This window comes from Triturus cristatus, chromosome 8 (genome assembly GCF_964204655.1).
Source record: "Triturus cristatus chromosome 8, aTriCri1.1, whole genome shotgun sequence".
Taxonomy (NCBI): Eukaryota; Metazoa; Chordata; class Amphibia; order Caudata; family Salamandridae; genus Triturus; species Triturus cristatus.
In genome coordinates, this window is record NC_140591.1 from 256,596,916 (window position 1) to 256,624,752 (window position 27,837).

Below are 27,837 nucleotides of genomic sequence, written 5' to 3' on the forward strand. Positions count from 1 at the left end.
CCCCCGTCGGTACGCTGTGGACCCCAGCGCTACACGCTGGGGGTCCGCACCATACATAGGGGGGGGTACGCTCCGTACCTACGGGGGGTGGGGTTCGCTCCATACCTACAAGGTGGGGTGGGGGTACGCTCCGTACCTGTAGGGTGGGGTGGGGGTACGGCGCGGACATGGGGGGGTGCTGGGGTACGGCACGTATGTGGGGGGTGTGCTGGGAGGGTGTTCGGCGCGTATGCGGGCACATATTTGGGCGTCTCCATAGTTGTTATGGGAGTTCGCACCGTACGGTGTTTTTTCCATACGGTTGTTCATTCGGACGGACGGGATGGATCGTACTTGCGCGCTCGGACTTCAGTTTCCCGATTCGTAGGTAAAACTGTCCGGGGACGTGTCGGACACTATTTCCGACCCGAGGACGTGTGGGGGAATTTTCCCAATGCGATTCGTATGGATTTTTTAACATGCGAATCGTACTTGCCAGTTTGCACGGGACTTGTACGATTCGTACGGTAAAAAAAACGGATACGATTCGTACGGGGGAAATTTTTAACGGATCGGAATCGGCCCCATAGTATTTAACATTTAGTCCAATGAAACAATGACTACCATTTGTTAAAATCTTCGTTCTAAAACCATTTAATTTTCCATGCTGGGTCATGTCCAATTCTAATTCTCAATATTTGATTTCTTAGGTTTTTATTAGGGATCTATGTTAAAAGCACAGAAATATACATTTGACAACATTGAAAAGCAAAAAACCTACCATTGATCTTTTATTTGCTTAATATTAACTGTCATTATCCTTTCTAATTATTAAGACTTACTCGGTTATTATGCACTTAGGGGAGAATTTGCTAAATGGGATCGATTTATCTCCAGTGCAGAATGTTCTACTGTGGATTCTGCGACATTCAAAGGGTTGCCTGTTCCGGCTATCAAAGCTCACCATGTTCCAGGTAGCTTTTCATCCAAGATCTACAGTATAATGAGATTACAAATCACAGGATAGGGGCAAGGGCCTGCAATTATTTTACTCATTAAACTGTAACTCATGAGGTCATAAGTTGCACTATTACAAGAGGACAGTGCAACTTCTGACCTTAGGGCCTGGATCATTGAACTCTTTGGGTTAGAAAACCATTTCTTTAGATACCTATTTTCATTACAGACCCAATCAATCCTGTGGTGTAGGGAATGCAATTCTGCACTATTAAGTGCTTGAGGATTTACCTTGGCTAGAATAACCTTTTTCAAGTGAGCCATACAAATGTCCTCCATATGTATAGTGAAAATTATTTAAAAAATTGATTGTAGCTAAAAGTGAGAAATTTTAAAATGGTAAGTGAGCATCCCAGTTAAGATTATTAGCAAAGTATGGGCCAAGATATTTGTACTTTCTTACCAGTTCTAAATTACTTATAAGGCCCTAGTAAAGCCGTACTGTTTGTACCCAGGGCCTGTAAATTAAATACTACTAGTAGGCCTACAACACTGATTGTGACACCCACATAAATAGGCATTCAAACATGTCTCAGGTCTGCTATTGCAACACCTGTGTGTGCTGTGTAAACTGCCATTTCGACCTGGCAAAAGAAGCCTTTTGCCAGGCCCAAACCTTCCTTTTTAATATAGATAGGGTAGGCCCCGGGCATCCCAGAGGGGAGGGGAGGGTGCAATGTATTTCATAGTAGTACTGCAAAGCCTATCTCTCCTATATGATAACATTGAAGTTGCCTTATTACATGTTATAAGTGTAATTTCCGAATGGGAAGAGATGATTGTTTCATGCTTGGATTCTCTAGAATCAAAATTTAAAATCCTAACTGATGGTGGAGTCAGCGTTTAAATTACAATTCTGAAAATGACACTTTTAGAAAGTTTACATTTTCTTGCCCTTGTCATTTTTGCCTCCAGCCTGTCTCCGGTCACATGACCGGGTGTTGTTGACAGCTGTGATTTTCTTATTCCTGCTAGACAGCCACACAAAATGGGAGCTTGGGTGTGATCGGTAGGGCCATCACTGGCAGGATGGAAGGGATGAGCTGGGCCAAGCCTCTCTTACTCTTAAGTTGGCAGTGTCCTGTCCACACACAAGGGGCCTAACAACTCTGTTTGTCACACAGCCACTCAGGTGACATATGTTAGAAAACGAATCCTTCATTAGTAGTACAGAAACATAAGTAATTTAACTTATGCAGTAGCTTAGTATATATATAAGTCTCAGATACGTTTATAAAACAAACTGAGTGATGTCATTAGTGATGTCATTTGAGATGTCATCAGTGGTGTAATCAGTGATGTCACTGACCATGTCATAAGTGATTATAATCAGTGCATAGCTGAGGGAAAGTTATAGTTAGATCAGGTAGATATAACTGCTGAATTTCTATGGTTTGGTATGTGTGAAGCCCGAGCCTAACTAAAAATTCCATGTAACCTTTGTTTTTTTTTTGTGAATGTCTAAGGATTTTTAAATTCTTTTTCCTAACCATACTGTCTCAGTAACCTTTGTTTTTTTGTGTGGATTTTAAAGTTTTTTTTTAATTCTATTACCTAACTCTAATGTCCCTGTAACATTTTTTTTTCTGTGAATTTCTAAGGTTTTTTAATGTTATTTCCTATTTATAACGTCCCTATAGCCATTGGATTTTTCAGTGAATTTCTAAGTTTTTTCAAATTCTATTTCTAAAGTGTTATGTCCTTGTAATGTTTAGTGCTTTTAGTTAATTTCTAGGATGTATTTTTAATACTAAGTATACAACAATTTATTTTGATGTTTAATTTAGTTTATTTCTTTAATTACAGATTTTCTTTTTTTTAATAAACTTTATATATGTTTTAAAAGGAAAAAAACACATATGTACTTAATGTAAAATATATTAAAAAAAACATTATTGTACTTAGACAATTATTTTTTTTTTTTTGTTCCTCTGTATTTCCACTGGTCTCAAAACACAGAGAGGACTTGTACTCTATGGTATTTAATTCCGATTACGGGATTGGAAAGAATACGCAAATCTGCGTGGTTGCCGAAAAATCTATAATTTATTTTAGATATGTACTACCCTCCATGTTCAGTAATGACATCAGTGTGAACATATTTACAAGTATATATACAGTATATATCTATTTTTCATGAAAGTTACCCATTTTACAAGTTTTGGAAATTCACGAATTACGTACCGGATTCACGAATTCGGCCGATAACATACCCAAACCTTCCCTTTAGATTGGACATGTTCGGAACCCACCCATGTACATGAAAAACCAAACCCCAAAATAGTTAGTTCTCTAGTGAAGTTTCTAGAAAGAGGATTGAGAACCAGTGGTACTCTGCTTTCAGAGAATGGCTGAATCTACATCTTCTATCCTGGATGAACATCCAGAAACCCATTGAGAATGAGGAGGAAGATACAGCACCTCGAAGAAAAGAATGTTATATCTGGAAGTGCTTTACAATACCTTCTGCGGAAAACAAGGTAACAGCAAAATATGTGCAGTTCAAGATTTGTGGCAAGCAGTTATCTAGAGGCAGTGCAAATAATTATTCACATGGTTCAACTGCCATGTGGATGCACTTAAAAACAAGCAATAAAACGGTCTACAAACGGATGATGCAGGAGAAAGCAGGTGCAGCAGGACAGTCCACCTCTACAACAACCTTGGGAGAACCATCATCAGCTGCAGTCATTACAAAACCAGCTTAGGAAGAATTGAGTGACATGGTTGCGAAGTACAACATGCTTGCTACTGTAAAAATATCTTCTGTGGGTGCATACTTGAATACAGCGAAGAAGCATCACTTCCAGTTACTAAGCGGTGTCTTTTTTAAAGACTGAAGCGAGTTGCTTCTTTGCACTTCCATATCCTTGCCTTTTTACTACCCTGTTCACTTGTGCTTTTCAGAAAAAATTAAAACACTTTTTAAAAAGTTCTAAAAATGTTTTTTTATACCAACATCTGGTCAAACAAAGAGCAACCTCTGTGTGTTAATTGTGTCAGTGACTGTATCGGTGTAAGACTGGGTGTGTCAGTGTGTGCCTGGGTATCTTATTGGATGCATTAGTGTTCGGCTGGGTGCTTAAGTGTCTGCATTGCTGAATGCCTGGGTGCATCAGTGCCTGCATTGGTATGTCCCTGGGTATGTCAGTGTATGCATCGGTGTATACCTGGGTATGTTAATTGATGCATTAGTATTTGGTTGGGTGTGTCAGTGTCTGCCTTGGTGTATGCCTGGCTGCCTCAGTGTCTGCACTGGTATGTGTCTGGGTGTCTTATTGGATGCATTAGTGTTTGGCTGGCAGTGTCAGTGTATGTATTAGTTTGTGGTTGTGTGCATTACTGGCTGTATCAGTATGTGTATTGGTGTTTGAGATGCTGCATCAGTGTTTGGCTGAATGTTAGCTGTATCAATATGTTACTGAGTGTCATTGGTGGTATGAGTATGCACATGGGTGTATCAGTTTCTTTATCTGAGTGGGGCTGGGTGTATTAGTAGTTGTATCAGTGTGTCCCTGGGTATGTCGGTGGCTGTATTGGTGTGTCCCTGGGTGTGTCAGAGGTTATATCGTTCTGAGCCTGGGTCTGTCGGTGGCTGTATCAGTGAATGCCTGGGTGTGTTAGTGGCTGTGTTGGCATGTGCATGGATGTGACAGTCTCTTTGTGCCTTTATCAGTGTATGGCATGGTGTGTGAGTAGGTGTGTGTGTGGGGGGTAAGAGTGTGTATCGGTGTATATCTGGGTATTTGAGTCACTGTATCAGTGTCTGGCTTGGTGTGTGAGTGACTGTATAAGTGTGTGAGTGGGAGTGTGAATGGCTGTGTGTGTATGAGTCAATGTAAGTTGCTGTTTGCATGTGTAAATGGCTGTATGTCTGTCTGTATGAGGATTTGACTAGGTAAATGAGTGTATGTGTAGATGTGTCAGTACCTGTGTGAATGACTCTTTAGGTGTGTGAGTTCATGTATAAATACTTTTATGGGGTTGTTTACATTTTTATAAGTTTACAGATAGATTGTATTCACACATTACAATACAATTTACACAAATCAATTAACAATAAAACAGAACATAATTTATTTAGCTATTTACAAATACACTTTTATGCACAAGTACTTGAGGAAGCACATAACAAAGTGATGTTTGAAAGCATCTTACAATTCGATGAAGGAAAAAGAAGGTTACAGATAAATGTTTGTACTGTAATGTTTGCAGCAAGCAGTTATCCAAGGGCACTACAAACAGTTATTCACATGGAACAACTTCCATGTGGAAGCACTTAAAAATAATTCCAGAAAGGGGCCACAACTAAGTGATGGGGGACAAACTAGGTGTAGCAGGACAGTCAACCTATACAGTACCCTTGGGAGAACCACCATCAACTGCAGTCATTATAGTACCACCTGCCATAAAAAATGTAAGTGAGATGTTTGCTCACAGTGCAAAATGCCACATGCTTGTCACCATACAAATGTATTCTGTGGGTGAATTTTCCCTTTTTTACTGTTCTCAGATTCTGTACTCATACACCAAAAGTGATGTACTGTTGAAAGATTCATCAATGAACAGTGGGGAAAAAAGATTGTCAAATAACAACAAAGCTGCATACTATGTGTATGTGATTTATGCATTCATTTATTTATTGCACAATTACTTAAGATCATTACAATAGTTGCACTTCATGATAAAAAATCTTTGCAATAAAACGCTTCAAAAATATACAGTAATATATTCAGTAAAAGGGTGAATCCCACAATATATTAAGTCAAAGGTCCATAGGGACATGCTGATTATACCCCCTTGCTTGATCAGCATGCTAAAAAGAAAGGGGGGCAGTGCATCAGGGTACCTATTTAGTAGCTGATTGGGCGCTATGCACTAAAAGAGAATCTGTTCCAAACTCATTCTAATGCAATTGTCAATCTGATGCTAGAGCTTAGGCAGCCTTCAAAATTTTCACAAAGCGAGTGGCTATTTGCTCAGATTCCCCTCCCAAACATGCCTCTAAAGCTTCCTGGCAAGTCTGAATATTCAAGGTGTGTCAAATTGGTTAAACTCAAAATTTCCTAAATGGAGCCAACTCCTCACAGATACATAGCACATGGGTCAATGATTCCTCTGCATTGGCACATAGACAACATTGCCTGTCACTCGCCTACAGGTTCCTCTGTCCATACACAAAGGACTTCAGCGGGACTAGACCAAAATGCAGGCCCATTGGCTTTTGTTTCAAATGAAGATTGAGGGGCAGGGAAAGGTAGGATGGCAGAGACCCTAGCTCAAAAAGCATTGATGGCCAAACTATCATGACCTAGATTTTTCACTACTTGTTCATTCAGGTCTGCTGATATTAAACCAGCTTGTTTAATCAGTAGCTTAGTCACCATATAAGCAGGAAGCCAGCTTGACATAGTGGTTGTGCTTCTAAGGACTCTGAAGCGTGTGTTAAACACCTGTGCTAGATTGTTGCTGGGTTGCTTATTAACTTCCAGGTGGAATTTATTAGAGTGTACTCCTGTATCTGCTTTGCTTTCATACAATAAGCTGCATATCTGGTTTTAATATGCATTGTTGCGAGAATAGCCCAAACTCTAGTAGGATTTGAGCATGTGAGGTGTAGTCTGGAAGCTGACTTACTCTGCAGTAGCATGATGACCATGCTCTAGCCAGCCAATTGGCCATTCTGCCTCTGAATAGTGTCCCATAAGCCACAATAGGTAGAAAAGGACATACCACTACCTTCAGAAGGGTGATTAGGTCTGGAGTATTCATTGATTTTTTTTACTTTACAGAATGCCCCTTTGAATGAATTTGCTACCCTTTGTTGGGCTGTAATATACGCTGTTGAATGGTCTCCATGGTCTAGCTAAAATGCCAGATATTTAGTGGTGGTCACCACTTCTGTGGCCTTTCCCTTGATAAACCATGTCCCCTTTTTTACCTATTTATGGGAGATTATCATCACCTTTGTTTTTTCTTTGTGTATGTAAGTAATTACAGTATGGATAAATTTAAAAACACCAACTTGGTTTCTATCTCAGAGCTGTGCAGAATACCCATGGAATGACCTACATGACTTTTTGACACAAAACTACTGTAACATTAAAGGCATCAAATTCAAGACAATGGTAGACCTTTTGAGGTTTGGTTCTGACTAATGTTTGCAGGTACTTTAAGCACAGATTTCAAACAATGCTTTCCTTCATTTGAAACAAAAAAATCCACATATTAGCAAAATTATTGATTTAGTTTTGCAAAAAGAGTACCACGCAAGAGGTGCTTCTAATATTCATTTGCTGGTCTGTGTAAAAGATGCAACTATATTTGGAACAGACACAGTTGAGTCTGTATTTTCATTCATAGAACAGTATATTACATGTAGAATTCCAAAAGACAGTGAGGAAAAAAGCCTAAATCAGTAAGTAATGTGTTTCTAATCACATAGAAAATACTGTCAGCAGACATATTTAATTATTTTCTTAGCTCCCCATTGACCCTTTATATTGTCAAAGTCTGAACCCAATTCCTTTTCCAGTTCCCTTTGAAAAAAAAGAAAAAGTAGACAACCGTTTGGAAAACCTTCTTAAAAAACAACAGTACTTTTAACAAGCATTTAAAAAGTACTATTCAAAATCCTCCCAGTACTGTTGGCACAGTTTCTGACTACCCCTGAACTTCACCCTGCACTCCTCTGGGGTAAATTCATACTTACTGAGAAGCGCCTCCTTTATGGTGGGATAACTCAGCATCTTCTTCTTCTCTAGGACCAGTAGGTCGTCTCTCCTATCACCAGGAATACGACTCCAAAGACCAGCTCTCCAACCCTCCTCAGACCCTCTATAACTCTGAAGTTACTTGATATGCCTAAAAACACTTGTCTATATCATCCCCTCCGTAAAGTCAGGCAGCACATCTCTGGGTATATGGACTCTTTCATCTGCACTGGACACAACAGTGGTGCTCCCACCATTTTTGCTAAACTCTAACAGCTATTTGGCCTTCATGTCCATCTCCTTGACACTCAATTCATGAGCCAGCAAGACCCTTTTCTCCTCCAAGGATCTCGCCTCTGCAGCCACCTGGGCCAGCTGTAGCCTCAGGTCCCATTTAGCCTGTCAATCAATCAATCAATCAATCAATCAATCAATCATTTGGAGAGTGCACTACATACCCGCGAGGGTCTCAAGGCGCTGGGAGGGGGGGCCTCTACTGGTCAAACAGCCAGGTCTTGAGTAGCCTCCTGAAGGTCAGCAGGTCTTGGGTCTTTCGTAGGCTCAGTGGGAGGGTGTTCCAGGTCTTGGTGGCGAGGTGGGGGAAGGATCTTCCGCCGGTGGTTGTTCTCCGGATGCGAGAGACGGTGGCGAGTGCGAGGTCGGCGGAGCGGAGCTGGCGGTTGGGGATGTGGAAGGAAAGTCGTCTGTTGAGGTAGGCTGGGCCGGTCTTGTGGAGTGCCTTGTGTTCGTGGATGAGGAGCTTGAAGGATATCCTCTTGTTGACGGCGAGCCAGGGCAGGTTTCTCAGGTGGGGAGTGATGTGGCTGTGGCGTGGTAAGTCGAGGATCAGTTGTGCAGAGGCATTTTGGATGCGTTGCAGTCGTTTGATGAGCTTGGTCGTGCGTTGAGGGCGTTTCTGTAGTTGAGTCTGCTGCTGACGAGGGCCTGGGTGACTGTTCTTCTTGTGTCTGTCGGGATCCACCTGTAGATCTTGCGGAGCATGCGGAGGGTGTTGAAGCAGGAGGAGGAGACGGCGTTGATTTGCTTGGTCATGGAGAGCGTTGAGTCGAGGATGATTCTCAGGTTGCGTGCATGGTTGGTGGGTGTCGGGCTGCCCCCAGTGCCGTCAGCCACCAGGAGTCAACCCAGGCTGAAGGGTTGGAGCCGAGGATGAGGACGAGGATGAGGACCTCCGTCTTGTCTGTGTTCAGCTTCAGTCGGCTGATCTTCGTCCAGTCGGTCACGGCCTTCATCCCTTCGTGAAGGTTGGATTTGGCGGTGATGGGGTCTTTGGTGAGGGAGAGGATCAGTTGAGTGTCGTTGGAGTAGGAGATTATGTTGAGGTCGTGCTGTCGGGCGACATGTGTGAGCGGGGCCATGTAGATGGTGAACAGTGTCAGGCTGAGGGAAGAGCCCTGGGCTATTCCACAGATGATCTTGGAGGCTTCGGATCAGAATGGGGGGAGGCGGACGCTCTGGGTTCTGCCGGAGAGGAAGGAGGTGATCCATTCCAGAGCCTTGTCTCGGATCCCTACGGCGTGGAGGCTTGTGCATAGTGTGCAGTGGCAGACGGTGTCGAAGGCGGCAGAGAGGTCCAGGAGGATGAGGGCCGCGGTCTAACCGTTGTCCAGCAGTGTCCTGATGTCATCGGAGACTGCGATGAGTGCAGTCTCGGTGCTGTGGTTGCTGCGGAACCCTGACTGGGAAGGTTCCAGGATTCTGTTTTCTTCAAGGTACCGGGTTAGCTGTCTGATGAAGATCATCTTGATGACCTTGGCCGGGAACAGAAGCAGAGAGATGGGCCGGAAGTTCTTGAGGTCTCTTGGGTCTGCCTTGGGTTTTTTGAGTAGGGCGTTGATCTCAGCGTGTTTCCAGCTCTCTGGGAAGGTCGTGGTCTGAAGGGAGAGATTGATGATGTTGCGCAGATGGGGTGCGATGGAGCTGCTGGCTTTGTTGAAGATGTGGTGCGGGAAAGGGTCTGACGGGGAGCCGGAGTGGATTGTGCTCATGGTCTTGATGGTGTCATTGAGGCTCACGTTGGCCCAGGCTAGCAGGGGGTCGTGGTCGATGGTGTGCGGAGAGTCTGTTGTGTTGATGTCTGTTGGGGCTGTCTGGGTGTTGAAGCTGTCGTGGATGTCTGCTATCTTGCGGTGGAAAAAAGCGGCGAGGGAGTCGCACAGGGCTTGCGATGGGGGGATGTCGTTGGTGTTGGATCTGGGGTTGGAAAGTTCCTTCACAATGTTGATCCTAGTTATTGTGTGCATTGTTGGCGAGGTGGTCTTTGAAGGAGGTCCTCTTGGCAGTCCTGATGAGGTGATGAGGTGATGGTGGTTGCGGGTGGCGTCCTTGTAGGCTGCATGGCTGTCCAAAGTCTGCTCACTATGCCATTTCTTCTTTAGTTTCCGGCAGGCTTGCTTGGAGGCTAGGAATTCTGGGGTGAACCAGCTGGCCCTCTTGCTGGTGTCTCTGTAGGAGGGTTTCTTCAGCGGGGCGAGGGTGTTGGCGCAGTCTTTGATCCAGCGTCTGAGGCTGTGGGCAGCGTAGTCGGTGTTGTGGGGTTCGGTGGGTGGGCTGAGAGCAAGGTTTGCATGTAGTTGGTCTTCGGTGATTTTGCTCCAGCAGCGGCGGGGGATCTGTTGGGTGAGGTGGTGTGCGGTGGGTTTCTGGAAGGTGAAGTGGATGCATCGGTGGTCGGTCCAGGGGAGTTCGGTGGTGTGGCTGTAGGAGATGTGGGAGCTTGAGGTGAAGACAGGGTCGAGCGTGTGGCTGGCAGAGTGGGTAGGCGTGGTGACGCGTTGCTTCAGTCCGAGGTTGGCGAGGTTATGGATCAGGGTGGTGGAGTTGCTGTCATTGTTGTTCTCAAGGTGAAAGTTCAGGTCTCCGAGGAGGATGTAGTCGGCGGAGGTCAGGGCGTGTGTGCTGATGAAGTCGGCGATGGAGTCGCTGAACTGGAGTCGGGGTCCGGGGGATCTGTAGACGAGGATGCCTCTGATGGTGGAGTTGGGGTCTGTGCAGATCTGGAAATGCATGTGTTCGGTGGTGCTGAGAGTGTCTTCGGTGCTGGTCGAGACCCTGATGCTGGACGGTGGCGATTCCTCCTCCGACTCCGTTGGGGCGGTCTCTGCGGGTGATCTTGTAGCCGTCTGGGATGGGATGGCAATGGTGATGTCAGGTGTGGAGGAGTTGTTCATCCAGGTCTCTGTCAAGAAGACGATGGATGAAGTGTTGACAGGTCCCAGAGCTCAACGGCATGTTTGCGTGCGGAGCGGGTGTTCAGCAGAATGCATCGGAGGTGATTGCGGCCTTTCTTGGCGCGTGGTTCGGTGGCTCTGTTGCTGGTATAGCTGCAGTTCCCACAGGTGAAGGGACCCTGTGTGCATTTTGGGGTGGCTTCGAAGCTGGTGTGGGTCCGTCCGTAGTTGTGAGCGTGGATTGAGCTGGCATCGTAGCAGCGGCGGTCATCACGGCGGTCATCGTGGTGGGCATGGGGACCAGGGGTTATGCACTGGGCGCGGTCCAGGCATGGACGGGCTTGCCTTAGGTGCGCCTCTGCCTACGCTGCGAGGCCGCGCAGCGGCTGCCATATATGGGGAGGTGAGAGGGAGGAGCAGCTAGGAGGCGGGAGGCAGGGCAGGGGCAGCGAATGGGCGGTCAGGGGGGCAGGGCCACAGGAGATGCAGTGGCTGGAGCAGGAGCGGTGAGGGACTTTGAAGGGAGCAGAAGGCAAAAGCGGGCACAAAATTACGGGGCAACGAAGGGAACACAAGGCAAAAACGGGCTGAGAAACACAGGGACAGCGAGGGGAACAGAAGGAAAAAGAGGGCACAGACCAAGTACAGGCACCGGGGGAAGACAGACAACAGCAGTCACAGACACCAAATAACAGTAAAGGCAATGAAATAAGATACAAATGGTGATACAAACCTACGGCCTACCACTGGCCACCAGGGAGGAGGAGCAGGTGGTAGCCTGCGGATGGAGGAGGGCCTCGAATGTCCTCAGCAGCGGCAGCTGGGGCAAGGACACACAGGCGGTGCTGTGCAGAAGGGGGAGCAACCTACCTAGAAGGGTCAAGGGTCGCTCTCCTCACCACGCAGCGGCCTCCATATATGGGGAGGTGGGAGGGAGGAGCAGCTGGGTGGTGGGAGGCAGGGCAGGGGCAGCAGATGGGCGGTCAGGGGGGCTGGGCCGCAGGGGACACAGCAGCTGGAGCGGGAGTGGTGAGGGGTGACGAAGGGAGCAGAAGGCAAAAGCGGGCACAAAATTACAGGGGATTGAAGGGAACAGAAGGCAAAAACAGGCAGAGAAACACGGGGAAACGAAGGGAACAGAAGGCAAAAGCGGGCACAAAATTACAGAGCAACAAAGGGAACAGAAGGCGAAAACGGGCAGAGAAACACGGGGCAACGAGGGGAACAGAAGGCAAAAGCGGGCACAAACTTACGGGGCAACGAAGAAAACAGAAGTCAAAACGGGCAGAGAAACATGGGGCAACAAAGGGAACAGAAGGCAAAAATGGGCAGAGAAACACGGGGCAACGAAGGGAACAGAAGACAAAAGTGGGCACAAAATTATGGGGCAACGAAGGGAACAGAAGGCAAAACGGGCAGAGAAACACAGGGCAACGAAGGGAATAGAAGGCAAAAACGGGCAGAGAAACACAGAGACAGCGAGGAGAACAGAAGGAAAAAGAGGGCACAGACCAAGTACAGGCACCGGAGCAAGACAAACAACAGCAGTCACAGACACCAAATAACAGTAAAGGCAATGCAATAAGATACAGATGGTGATACAAACTTACGGCCTACCACTGGCCCCCAGGGATGAGGTGCAGGTGGTAGCCTGCGGGTGGAGGAGGGCCTCGAACTTCCTCAGCAGCAGCAGCTGGGGCAAGGACACACAGGCTGTGCTGTGCGGAGGGGGAGCGACCTGCCTAGCAGGGTCAAGGGTCACTCCTTGAGGTCCTCAATGGACTGGGTTTGGGAAGAGAAAGTACTTCCTGCATCAAATCCAATAGGGAACTCTCTCTCTGGGAGATCCTCTCTCTCCTGAGTCATCTGAGATAACTATAACTTACACCCCCGTAATGCACTGCTTATGACTTCACATATTAAATCAGTTATGACATGGTCAGTGATATCACTGATGACATCAATCAATCAATCAATCAATCAATCAATCAGGGTTCTTTTAAAGCGAAGCTAATCACCCGTTAGGGTCTTAAGGCACAGTTGACACCTCAAATGAAATCACTGATGGCATCATCAAGTGATTGTGACTGTTTTCTAAAGGTTTATGAGTGTTAAACATATGTACCACGGTATTACAAAAGTTCAATTATTATACTTTGCGTACTACTAATGAGTGATGCTATTCCTAACATATATATTGTGATTGGCTGTGTGACTGTGTGTGTGAGTGGGTGTGTGAGTGGCTGTATGGGTGTGTCAGTGGTATATGAGCAGCTGTATGGGTAAGTAAGTGGGTGTATGAGTAGCTGTATGACTGAAGAAGTGGGTATGTGAGTAGCTGCATGGTTGAGTGAGTGACTGTATTAGTGAGTGAGTGGGTGTTTGAGTGGCTATGTGGGTGAGTAGCTGTATAAGTGTATATATGAGTGGGTGACTGGCTGTGCAAGTGGCTGTATGGGTGAATGATAGCATGTGTAGGGGTCTGTATAGGTGAGCGAGTGGCTGTTTGATTAACTGACTGGGTATGTGAGTAGCTGGAGTGGAGAGTTGGTGTCTGTGTGAGAGGCTGTCTGGGTGAGTGAGTAGACATGTGAGTGCTTGTATGGATGTGTGAATGGGTATGTAAGAGGTTGTGTGGTTATGTGAGTGGCTCTGTTGAGAGGTTGTATGTGTGAGTAAGTGGGTATGTAAGTGGTTGTATGGGTAAATAAGAGGGTGTGTGAGCAGCTGTATTAGTGAGTGAGTGGCTGTGTAAGGTACTGTATGGGTGAGTGAGTAGGTGTATGTCTAAGTGAGTGGCTGTATGAGTGGTTACATGGGTGAATGAGTGGGTTTGTCAGTGGCTCTATGAGTGAGTGGGTGTGTGAGTGGTTGTATGGGTGTTTGAGAGGGATTGTGAGCAGTTTTGCAGGCGTGTGAGTGAATGTGTGAGTGGTTCTGTAGATGATACTATCAGTGATAGCATCAGAGAGCTCATTTGACAAGTCATAAGTGATGTCATCAGTAATGTCACTGACCATGTTACGAGTGATGTAATATGTGAGATCATAAGCAGTGCATTGCGGGGGCACAATTTACAGTTAGCTCAAGTAACTATAATCACTGATTTTCTATGGTTTTCTGCGTGTATAATATGAGCATAACTATAACGTCCCTGTAACTTTTGTTTTTTTCAGTGAATTTCAAATTTTTTAAAATTCTATTTTCAAAGTATTATGTGCTTGTAATGTCTAGTTTTTGATTTAAGTTCTAGGGTTTAATTTTAGCAATTTAATACCAATTTTGATTGTTAATTGAGTATTTCTTGTTTTTAACTGCAGAAATTGTTTTTTTAAATATACTTTATATACATTTTAAAAGGTACAAATCAGATATCTACTTAATTTAAAATATATAATGTTTTTGTAAATGTAATTGAACATGATTTTTAAAAATTATTTTTTGGTGCCACTGTACCTCCACAGACGGGAAACATAGACAAGACCACAAGTTTTCTATGGTTATTGATTCTGATCACGTTATCACAATGAATACGCAAATTGCAATTCGCTTATTCACTGACATTTTTAAATATTCCTTAAATATGTACATCTACTTTCATTAATGACATCAGGGTGAACATATTTATAAGTATATATATGGCACCCTATAACTGTTTTTCAAGAGAGTTTCTTGGTTTGAGATTTTCACAACTTCGTGAATCTATTGACTGGAATCATGATTCGCTCGCTGGCACACCCAAACCCTGCCTTTGGATTGGGCACATTAGGACTCCGCCTATGTACATATAAAATCACACCCAAAAATTTCTCCAGGAAACTCTGTAGAAAGAGGATTCTGAACCAGTGGTCCTCTGTATTTTGTTCACTTTTGTGCAAAATAGATAGAATGGCTAAAGCTTCATCTTCTGTCAAGGATGAGCATCCAAAATCTATTGAGTATAAGAAGGAAATATCTGTAACAGTATGTGCCTGGGTGGGTTTGTGTCTCTATTAGAGTGTACCTGGTTGTGTTAGTGGCTGTATCAGTATGTGTGTGGGTGTTTGAGAATCTGTATCAGTGTTTGGTTGAATGTCTAATTGGCTGTATCGACATGTGACTGGGTGTGTCATTGGCTTTATGAGTAAGTGCCTGAGTATGCCTAATCCTGTATAAGAGTGTGGCTGGGTATGTCAGTTTCTGTATCTGTGTGTGGGGGGTGTTTGAGAGGCTGTATCAGTATTTGGCTGAACATGGAAGTGTCTGTATTGATATGTGAGAGGTGTGTTATGGGCTGTATGGGTATGTGCTTGAGTGTGTCAGTTTCTGAAACAGAGTGTGGCTGGGTGTGCCAGTAGTTGTATCAGTGTGCTTGGGTGTGTCAGTGTCTAACAATGTGTACCTTGGCGTCAGAGACTGTATCAGTGTGTGCCTGGGTGTGTCAGTGGCTGTAGTTGTGTTTCAATTACTATTTTAGAGGCTGTATCACTGTTTGGCTGAGTACATCAGTAGATGCATTGATGTGTAGATGGTTGTGTCAGTGCCTGTATCGGTGTGTACACGAATGTGTTAGTGTCAGTATTAGTGTCTGCCTGGGTGTGTACCCTGAGAATGTAATCTTATGAAACAGTACTGTAAAAAGTAATCACTCCAATAAATGATGCCATACATCTGTATGAAGAGAAAAAAAACACAAATATGAGTTAGCATTACAATTTATACAAATACACAATATACCTACAATTATAGAAATTAATCACTTCATAGCAAACAAATTATTACTCATTTATTATACTGTAATGCTATCTTATGTTAAAAGTAAGCATTTCATTTTCTCTTTTTAACTTTTCTCAGGTTCTATACTCATTACTCATACGCCATAAGTGAGGTACTATTGAAAAGCGAGGAAAAAACAATCATCAAGATTGTAGGAAACAAATGCACACTATGTCACTGCAATGAAGGAACATTGTGCATTGCACTCTCGATTTAAAAAAAAATGTTTTTTTACCTATATTCATACTATTTGTTGAGAAATCTTATGCTGAAAATGAGACACTTATTAAAAGATGGATATATAAGGCACACCAGCAAATGGTGAGCCTTATAAAGACATCACCTCTGGTAGATCAAATGATGTCATAAATGCTAATAATGGATCTAGAACAAATACACTATACCACTTTTACAACTGTAATCCTCCTTAAAACTTTGGTTGTAGAAATGAAAGATAAGAATTAGGTAGCTTAAAAGGCAGTTTTTGCTTGAATTTAAGGTTGCTATCATTACATTCTGTCTATCCACTTTTACTTTTTACATGGACAGTTTAGTGGCCAGTTGTACCAGTAACTCCTTTATGAAATATGATACCCATAGTGGTATATGTTCCACCAGAAATAGATATTTATCCTGCTTTGAAATTTGTAATCTCTGTTTCCATTTTACTTCCATCTGCTCTGCTTCATTGTAGCATCAACATTAAATATTTACCACTTCTTTGTATACATAATGTTGACATGAGGTCTGATTGACAATTTGGGCAGGTACTGTTTTCTGTAACTTGTTTGAACAACCTGTCAAAAGACACCATTTTGCAATCTGGTAGTGTTAAATAAAGAAATCACTCTGAATATATTTCTGTAATGTGAATAAGCAATCTTCACACAGTTAGTTCCATGAGTAAGTAGGTTCAAATAACTCATCAATGCATATTTCTTCTTCTATCAATACTCCAAAGAACACCATTATAAACTCCTGTGCATCCTGTTGAGTGTTTGGAGTAAACATTACAGATTCATTAATATATCTACAAGGTCTTGAATGTGTGAAGCACAATGTGCTGTGGTTCTATCAGTACGAAAACATTTCAACAAAGTATACAGTACAGAACACAATCTCTTCCATGGTTTCTGTTCAATTGTAAATGCAAGATGAGGTAATTGAAAGAGTACGTTTAAAGCAACATTTGCGTAGCAGTTGACATCAGGAGCGGTTTGACAACTGGTAACCAAGAATATCTCTCTCATTGTAATTTTTTTCTTGACAACTTCTTCCTTTTCAATTATTTCTTTCTTTCCAATGAAATCATTACACTCCTGTGCGAACTTTCGTTTTATACAGATGATGCATTTCTCATAAATGGGATACTGTCCTAAATGATGATCAGAAACACTCCCTAATCAATTGTTCTCTTTAACACAACTTGGTATACTGCTTCCAATTTCCTAGTGGGAACTGTGCGTTTGCTGTAAAACATAAATGCTGATTCTATGCATCCCTTCAGGATATGTTGGCCTATAGTCCTGCTAGCTCACAGTGCCTCTATATGAACCCCTATACCATATAGGGTCATGGATGGATATGGCAACCTCAGAACATGACAGTTCTGACTCCCCAAGGAATCGTGCTAACATACCTAGAAAATGTTTGCTCAGTCACCCATGCATACCCAGAGAGATACACAGGAAATACACAAGGAGGTGTTTCAGTATTTATCCAACCATTGTCATTCTTGTGTAAAATATATGTGGTGCAATGATTAATAGACAGAAGCAGATGAAAATGATTAGCAATTTGAGAATAGTGAAAAGCAAAAGATGAATCCACAATTGTGCAGAGCAGTATATATGGTGGCATATAAGTATGTAGTGTAGTGTACACCTACTATGCGCTCCCTAACCTAGTGACCTAGGATGGGTGATCTGCCAAAATCCTTCACTGGATGATCAAACTCCTCATTACCTGTGGCTGAATGTGTTCAGGTCCCCGTCTTGGTCACAAGTTATAATCCCTCCTCACAGAGGGAAAACAAGAATCAGCTGGGCTGAGACGACAACAAAGAGTGACATCACAGTGAAGACAGAGTGCTCCTCTTATTTGGATGCAGAAATACATGAGTATATATAATAACCATATCCATGCTTCCGTGCCAGGGCCTCAGCCTAGCTGTCATCATTCATCCTCCTGTGATTGCTGTGTCGCCTTATGGATGAACCACAAACAACATTTGAACAAGGCATTGTACTAAACATGGGTGTGTCATTGGATTTGTTAGTAACTATGTCAGCATATAACTGGCTCTCTTAATAACTCTAATGGTCTGTAAATGTGTATGGAAGTGGCTGTATGGATTGCTTATTGGCTGTATTAATGAGAATCAGGGTATGTAACTGTGTGTGCAACTGGCTCTGTTACTTCTGGATACTTCAGTGCTGTGTGGGTGTGTGAGTGAATGTTTAAGTTCAAAATCGAGGAGGGACCCTGAGGTACTTTGTGGGTGGGACCCAGGGAAACAAGTCAAAATAAAGTATAGACAAACTACCCTGCCCAAACTCACATATAAGGTGGAAACTCTTGCCTTAATCTGGGATGATCATTCTCCCTATTTGACCTAGCTATTAATATAAACACCTGGGGCCCGATTCACAGAACTAACTTAAGACAAAATCCTAAACTTACTACCATTTTGGTATTCACATGAGTAAGTGCCTTCTGTGAATACCAAAAGGAGTAACTTACTCATTTTGAGTAACTTACACATTTTGGTATTCACAGAAAGCACTTACTCATCAATGAGTAAGTGCCTTCTGTGAATACCCAAATGGTAGTAAGTTTAGGAGTTCGTCTTATGTTAGTTCTGGGAATCGTGCCCCATATATCGAACAGAGTATAAATATTTTTAATTGGAGAATATACTTACACCTTTTTTATACATACAATAATAATCACAAATGTATAAATAAATGATTATATCTAAATCACACTTCTTCCGCAAACTAATAAATTAGTCAAAAAAGAAAGCAAATCTCATCAAAATCTCACACAGACCCCCAACAGTCAAAAAACCTAATCAAATTGTCTCCACAATCACAGCACTCATACAAGTACCTCTATCATCCAACAAACCAAAGTAAATATATACAAGGATTGCATCAGCAGGAATAGAGAAAATAATCCCCTAAAATTCAAACATCCAAAAATTGTATGCAAGAATGCATATATTCTATGATCACGAAGACAAATTCTTCACATTTAGCGCCATAGCGCTTGGGTGTGTGTGTGAGTTTAGCAAAGTTTTTATACAGAAAGGGTATCCTTCCTGTACCAAATACTATGCCCAGACACAAGGCAAAGCTTTTCCTACTTTGTATGCGTGCTGCACAGTGCAGCACACATGCAAAGTCAAAAAGGGAAGGAGAAATTAAAGCATTTCTCCTTCCTTGCACCGAGTTTAAAAGGGTACAGTTTTCTCATGTTAAACCCAATGTACTGTATTTAGTAAATTGGGTTTAGCATGAGAAACCTTGGGTGGTTGCATGGGAAAGCCCAAGCACCACCCTTGGTACGCCCCCATGGCCCATGCTGCAGCCAGCAGGGAATCCGGTATGTGCCAAGGATGGGCACACCAGAACATAGCTGCTAAGTCCATCCCCTTGGTGGCCTCCCCGTGGCCATTAATGGCTCAGGGAGGGAGATCATGCAGCCACTCTCCCTTAACCCCTTCAGTGCCCGCCCCTTTCCCCGCCCTGTGCCGGCGCTTTCATTAGCGGGCGGGGTCTATGACGAGCTGGACTCGTCATGGGCACAGCGCAACCGCGGCCCATGACGAGTCCAGCTCGTCATGGGCACTGAAGGGGTTAAAGGAATCAGCCTCAAGGGCTGGGCTCCCCGGGGCCTTTTCAGGCTCAGGAAGTGGGGCTGTGGGCCACCTGTTCCATTTTGTGCATTTTTGGCCCCGGGTGTCGACTTCCTTGTGCCTTTAGAGCAGGGGCCTCCAACCTTTTCTGTAGTAAGAGCTACTTCTGAACAGTGAAAATCATCATGAGCTACTGAAGGCTAAGCAACTCAGGTATTGCTCAAAGACAACCCCACATCCAGCTTAATTGACTATAAGCCTAATGCACATAGAGTCAGATGCTATGGTTTGAATAAAATACTTTGACTGGGGGCAGTATGACAGAGCTGCCATCTGTGTGAATGAGAGTGTGGTCTTTGGGGATGTATGAAAATGTGTGCGTATGAATGGTATGTATGTGTACGGGGAACTGAGAGACTGTGTCATATGCACTTGTGGCACTAGACATGCCTTTCATCGTAAGTGGCACCGTTACATGTATAACACAAATGGGAGAAATTTAAATTGCAGAAAATATTTCAGAAAAAATGTTCAGAAAATAGAACATTTTTCTGCACTTTAAATTTTTCCAAGTTAAAATAATGGCTGTATTTTCCTCTTATAAATATGGCACTGTATAGAGAAATTTAAACTGTAGTGTTAAAGTAACTTTGTTTATATAGATTCTTTCCAAGTGTCACATTTACAAACACCAAGCGTCTTGCTATCAGTGGCATGTAGAAATGGTGCCATATTTATAACAGAAAAATAAATTTGTTCAAATGGGAGGAATTTTAAGTGAATGAAAATGTTTCATAGAACATTAAGAAGCGGAGAAAGACATTCATACTTAATGTTTCATAGAAAGTTTTCTTCACTTTACATTTTCCCATTTGCAAAAAATCACTAATTCTCAGTTCTAAATATGGCACAGTGACTGGCCACTGGGAGCAAAAGGGAGAAAATTATATAAAGTGTTAATCATTAAGGTAACTTCTCGTTTTAATTTTCTCCCATTTAAAAATATTCAGAAACATCATTTTGTTCTCGCACAACAATATTGAGTCAGTCAGAAAAAACTTTATTTCAGTCTTTTTTACGACCATAAAAGTATACAAGATAGACAACATACAGTTTGTTAAAGTAAGAGAATAAAAATGATAAATAACATCTAACCCTGTAATTCAAAACTGTCATAAATACAATCTAATAGGTTCCGTAAAGTGCATGTTCAAATTGTATACTGTGCAGACGCTAATATTTTGAATTTAATACAAATCTATTTAGACCAGTGTCCTCTAAAAACTTCTAAAAACACAATTCATTATTTAACCTCATAAAAATTCATATATTGCACTCCGCATTCCTTTTAACATTTCATAGCCCACTGGCCACATAGAAATAATAAATAGGCAGCTCAGTTCTAATCACATTTGAAAAACTCTTTAACTTTTTGTATGAACTTCCCCATGGCACAGACTATGTCTAAATCAATCATTTTTGTTAGTAGGATTACTGCTTGCGTCCTGTTTTTAATATCATAATTTTTACAAATTAGACATAAAAACTCTCTTTGTAACTCTAAAACCTTCTGGCAATCCAGTAATATATGTAGGATATCACATGTTGTTCCTAAAGTGCAGTTGCATTTTCCCTTACTGTCTATCATAGATCTTTTTACCCCGTTATTTGCATAACATGGGTTTACCCCAATTCATAACCTTAGCACTTCTCTCCTTAACCAACAGCTAGGTAGCCTGTCAATATAGGGAAAATGTTGTTCATTTTGCCACGCTGATGCCATGAGGAGAACTGAGCTTTTCCTCAAGAGGTTATCTTGGTCCTGTGCTTGAGAGATTTCTTTTCCCCGGACCCTAAGTTCCCTCTTGTCGATCTTAATATGGAGGGCCTGGGGGTGCAGCATAAGCTTTATCATGCGACACGCTTTAGTGATAGTGGCTCTGATCCCTTTTGCCCACGTTAGCTCACTCTTTACAATCTTGTTTCTGCACCATTGTGAGATTTTATGATCTTCTCCCGTTCCCAGGAGCTGCCAGAATCGTAATAAGGCCATACAAGCTGTTATACCCCATGAAGTGATTTACAATTCTAGTCTCAATGCTTGGACCATTGACGATTTGGGCAATGAGAATACATTTTTCAGAGTGTTTCCCTCCTCCACGTCCCATACATTTTTGTCACTCAGATAAAGCACTTCTGCACCATCTAAAAATTGGGGTGGTACCATTGCTGAGTATGCTTTTAGGACCGGTCTATCGGACATTTCACCATAAGCACAGTTAAATCTTTTTAATCCCTTCACCGATGCCGATGCCCTCAGCTTTAGTGCGTCGAGATGAGTGTGCAATTGAAGGCTTCTCTCGAACCACATCCCCAGGTATCTATATTCTGCTACCTTTTCCAATTTCTCAGTGCCCAGAAACAAAGTGAACCCTATTTTCCTTTGACTAAAACATAAGATCTTTGTCTTATCCATATTGACAACAAGTTATTTGACTTGATAGTGTTCATTGAACCTGTTTTTACTTTCTTTCTAAGCCAATCTCTGTCTGGTCCATAATTACAAGGTCATCCGCATAAAGTAGACATGGGATATGTTTCCCGTCTTGGTCCGGGCTTGCCCCACTTACATTGCCTAGTCTACAATAAACAAGGAAAAAAGCAGGGGGAATATTGAGTCAACAAGGACTTTTATTCAAGAGTTAAATACTGCAGTGCTTCGGTTCTTCACCTCTGTGTCCAAGGCTGGCCCATAAGTCTGACTGAGCACTGCTCGTTATCAGGCTCTGCTACCCCCAGCTTGATGATGATGTGAAGTAAACACAGCCTTCTCTTGACTTTAAAAAAGAAAATGTGGCCCTGTGCTTATTTCAAAATGAACTCCAAGGCTGCGAGCTACTCCTGCTACTACTAGTAGTAGCTCGTGATTGACTCGTTGGAGACACCTGCTTTAGAGGTTCCGGGAGGAGGGGGCCTTGTGGTCCCCTGCTCATCAAAATGAATATGAACTCTGGAGGCACAGGGAGGGGAAGGGGAGAAGCACTTCCAACCTCTCCATAAAAATTGCTTTTGCCCCTGGACTCCCCGGGGCTTGTAATGAATAAGTTCAGCCCAGCCGCCATTTGTTTCTCAATAATGCAAGAATCTGAATCTAACTATAACTATAACATGTCCCTGTAAGGTTTTTATAATGTAAAGTAGCATTTATTTCCCATATGTTAATCCAATCGATATCATAGAAGATGTCATGACTGATGTAATAGATGATGTAACTAGCAGTACATGGTGAGAGCGCAAGTTATACCTACCTTAGAGTACAAGTTATAGTTTTTTTATATAATCTATGTTTTTTTTCCAATTAATTTCTAGAGTTTTTATAATGTAAAGTAATAATTATTTACATATATTAATCCAACTGCAGCTGTACAGGGATGCAGGGCTTGCAGCCAATGTCCCGCATGCATCCAACCCTGAGGCCAACACCCCAAAGGCAGCCACCCCGCAGCCTCCATCCCTTGGCTGCTTTTTGCCCCAGGCACCCAATTTCCCTGGTGCCCAGTGGAAGTTTGAAGGGGGAGGGGATCAATCTGCCACCCTAGGGCCCAGTGCTTGGGGGATGAAGTCCACTTTAGTCCTGAGGCCCTCAGGAGGCAAGGGGACCTCATCGTCCCACCAGCAGTGTGCAGAGAGGCACGTTTGCAGAGTGGTGGAAAAAGGAGCGTGGCATCCGACCACCTCTCAGCAATCTCCCTGTCTGCAGCTTACTGGAGGTATCAGGTGGGGTAGTTGGCCTCTAAGCACCCTCACCAGGGTACTGGATTTTCTACCCAACCAAGCGCGTGCCAGGAGGTGATTTTGCAGAGTAGTGGAGAAAGGGGGCGGAGCTTCTGGCTTTAGCTCATCCCCCCTACCAGGTCATTTTCGGTCCCAGGGACCCAATGCCCCAGAGTCCAGCCATTTCTTATTTGTTTAAAGGAAAAGGGGCCTAACAGCTGATTTCAGTCCCAGGCACAGCATCTCCAAGGGCCCGGCTATTTATTCTTTTTTTTATTTCAAGGGAGGGGGGTTGAGTCGCACCCCTCACAGCCATTTTTGGCCGTGGGGACCCTATGCCCCGGGCACGGCCTCTCATTGGGGACCGTGGGGAGCCTGAATGCCCCCACGGTCCGGGACAGTTCTTTCTTTCTGCACGAGCGGCATTGCCTTTTACACCCAGGGAGCTACTGACATGCAGCTCCCTGGGTGTAAAATGCAAAGTGTGCCCCGCTTTGAACAAGTGAGAGCAAAATGCTCTCTCTTGTTCAAAGCGGAGCACACTTTTGCACTGCTTCCGCCATCCCATAGCAAACTGCATTGTTCCGGGATAGGCACTCCCTGACATTACTGAGGGGTGGTGGTCCCCAGGGCCATTTGAAAATAGCCCTGGGGAGGTGGTGGTTCATGGGCAGAGGGGGGCCGTGCCCCCTACATTTAAGTATAGTAGCCCCGGGGAGGTGGTGGTCCCTGGGGCTGCTTGGGGGGCCAGAGCCCCCATGCATCTTTTTTACCTAAAGCCCCGGGGAGGAGGTGGTCCACAGGGCTGTGGGGGGCCACCTGGCCCCCCACAGTTCACACAATTAACCCCGGGGACGTGGCGGTTCCTGGCCCTGCATACATTTTTGATTATAATGCGTGGTGGCCCCCACGCATCATAATCAAAAATAGCCCAGGGGAGGTGGCAGTATCCGGGGCTGAGGGGGAGCATGTTGGACCCCGCATTTTTTTTTATTACTCCTGGGACCTTGTCCTCCCGGGGGCCTAAATTAAACAAATTGCTTTGTTTTAAAAAAAAAATGTTGGTTAGATTTACTGATCCACTGATTTTTTTTAAAGCTTTTTTTTGGCCATGGGTGTCCCTCTGGGACCCCATCCTCAGGCCTAGTGGGTCAGGCAGGGTGTTTCTACCTTGCCCCCTTTTCTTTTTTTTAAACGTTTTTGTTTGCAACTCAGTTCAACAAAGTAACAAGATGGCTGTCAACACTTCCTGGTTTGAAATGTTGGCAGACAATCAGATCTCAGGCATGAGATCGGGAGGGTTCATGGATCCACAGTTGTATATCAGAGAAATCTCAGGAACTACTGAATGAATTTACACCATTTCACAAAAAGAGTGGTTTCTGGACCAAGAGCTATCTTTCTGCCGAATTTGGTGTAATTCCGTTTAGCAGTTTTGGCTGTGCTGCATCAAAAATCATCTTGGGGCACCCCTTTTTCTCAGCCCCTGCTTTATGGATCACCATGAAATTTTCAAGACAGCAGCTGACGTGACTGACCCACTAGTTAAAAAGATTTCACAAAGATCCGTCACACGGCACCAAAGTTATTGGCAAATCAAAAAATGCTCTTCCAGTGGAATCTAGGTCCTAGCTTTAACTATCTACTAAATAAATACATATATATATATTCACTGAAAAAACCATAGGTTTCACACATGTTATAGTTAGCGGAAATTTTACTGATAAAAAACCAATGAAATTCCCCCGTTATAGTTAGTGCAGGCAACTATAACTCACGCGACCGCAATCCTCTGCTGATGCTAATACTGTATTTAGACACTTATTTGCCCATGTCTTCTTCCATACATTTTTAGCTATACATATATTACAAATATTTTTTTTTCATAAAGACACATATGTCATCAGCAGAAGATTGCGGTGGCGTGAGTTATAGTTGCCTGCACTAACTATAACGGGGGAATTTCATTGGTTTTTTATCAGTAAAATTTCCGCTAACTATAACATGTGTGAAACCTATGGTTTTTTCAGTGAATTTGCAAGGTTTTTTAAATGCTAATTCCTAACTATAACGTGTGTGAAACCTATGGTTTTTTCAGTGAATTTGTACGGTTTTTTAAATGCTAAGTTACTTTACGCCATTCGTGGCGTGCGCGCCCACTTAACGCAGTTCGTTCCGTGCACGCACGGTGCGCTTCGCGCACCGCGCGCCCACTTTACGCAGTTAGTGCCGTGCACGCACGGTGGGCACGCGGTGCGCTACGCGCACCGCGTGCCCACGTTACGCTAGATGGGCCATGTACGCACGATGCGCTTCGCGCACCGTGCGCACATGGAGGACATATGATGCACTTCGTTTTGAAAGGTAATATTTTAATTTTTCGTATATGTTATAAGCCATGCACAAATGGTGCCCTTCGGGCACCATTTGTACACGGGGTGGAGAGAGTGTGGATAATTTTTTTTTTTATTATTATTTTTTTTAATATTTTCGTTTAACTCATCTTTAATAAGCCATGCACAATTGGTGCCCTTCAGGCACCAATTGCACACAGGGTGGGAAGAGTGTGGATAATTTTTTTTTTTTATAATTTTTTACCGTAAGCGTAATCGGCGAAATTAGCGAAAAAATAAAAATTCCGTTTTTGGCCTTGGGGGATCTTTGGGGACTCCCTCAACATTGCTATGTGTGTGGGAGCTGTCTAAACAGCCCCTTTACATGTTTTTGGGCTTAATATTTTAAACATCACTCTCAGTGCGAGAGAGAAAATGGCGGCCGCCGCTTCCTGGTTTCGGCCGATTCGAATGTTTACTAAGATCTAAGAACCAATCAGAATCGCGCTCGCGCACGCCACCGTACGCGTACGGTAAGCGTACCGTAAGCGCACCGTAAGCTGGCTCAGATATATATATTGATTTAAAGGCTATTTTCTCAGAATCTACTGAACAGATTTACACCAAACCTACAAAAGGCACTTCCTTGACCTGAGGACTACCTCTCTGCCAAATTTCTAGTAATTCTGTTCAGCCGTTCGGGCTGTACCCCTGTCTAAAGGTCCTATGGAAAAATGCATGGGAAAAACGCGTTTTGGGACCCCCTTTTATCTCAGCCCCCGCTTGACGAATCCCCCAGAGACTTTCAGGGAAGGAGCGGAGCGTAGCGCCCCACCTATTTTGAAAAATTCACGAGGATTCGTCGACCGGCGCCAAAGTTATTCAAAATAGAATGTTGCGGATTTCCTATGGAAACGTGGTCCTAACTATAACTACCTACTGGCGACCGCCAGTAGGTAATATACATCATAAACCACCACCGGGTCCTCTGGAGAAATTGGACACCGACACTGCTGGCTCAGGTTAATGCAAATTTATTATTTGTGCTGTTGTTACGTGTTTTGGCAGGATCCCCTGTCTTGCTCACACAAACAGCTCAAACTTACTCCTCCCTTAGTAGGAGTACTGAGTCACATGATGACATAATCAGAGACAACATACTACAACAGTGTTGAATACGTCACTGCATAGATACAACAGTTCAATGGCAATTACTTATTTCTTTACAAGCGTCTCAAATATCACCGTTTTTTATATTGTTTAACACCCTTTTACATTTTTTGTTTTTTGTTTATATATAATCATTATCCTTCTGTCAGTTGCTCATATCATATTTACACCAACTGCATCAGATGACACAAACGGGTCCATAGTACGGTCTTTTGCACACCAATGCTAAATATTTAGATATCACAGAATAGTCTGTCAAATGCTTAAAATCAATACTACATCTTCAAATAATTCTTCACTAGTGTGAGAATTGCAGACTCCTGTATCAAAATGCTTGGTAAGAGGACCGGAAGAAGATTACCAGAGTGGAGGGAGTTATTATACTCTCACCACAGAGAGATCTGTAGGTATTGAAAATAAATGAAAATATATTTCAATAAATAACTAGGTCACTCCTCATTATCAAAGAAACTCCTCAAACAAAAGTGCAAGTGCATGTCCATCCAAATGGATAACTCCTTCAAAGCTTTTAATTAGTAACAAATACTAATGACGAAATGTGTAAACACTGAAAAAAATTGCTTGAGGGTTATGATTTCAACCACTTCTGTAGGGCTCATGCCCAAAAGTGCTAGTAGCTTGGTATCTCTAAAAAGCCTCATTTCTATTACTTGCTTTAATTCATGCAATCAAAAAACGGCCCACATTCACTTTAAAACATACCATCATGTGCAAATTACACGACCAAAAATCGGATTAAAGTGTTAGTGCTTAATGGAGAGGTTGTGGATACCCATTGATCCAAAGGAGAGAGTGCAAAGTATGCTGTAAACAGGTAAAGTGCAAGCATTTTCGGTTGTTTTGTCTCTTGCCTCCTCTCTAGTGTATCTGTTGTTTTTTGCAAAGTTCTATAAATAAAGTTATTTTAAAAGTTTCGAAGGCATGAATGATTACAGGAATTATTAATACATCAATAAAGTGCAAGTGCAACACTCTAAAATGTCATCACTTAATGACTGTTAAGACTCAAGTAGTGCATTGTACTA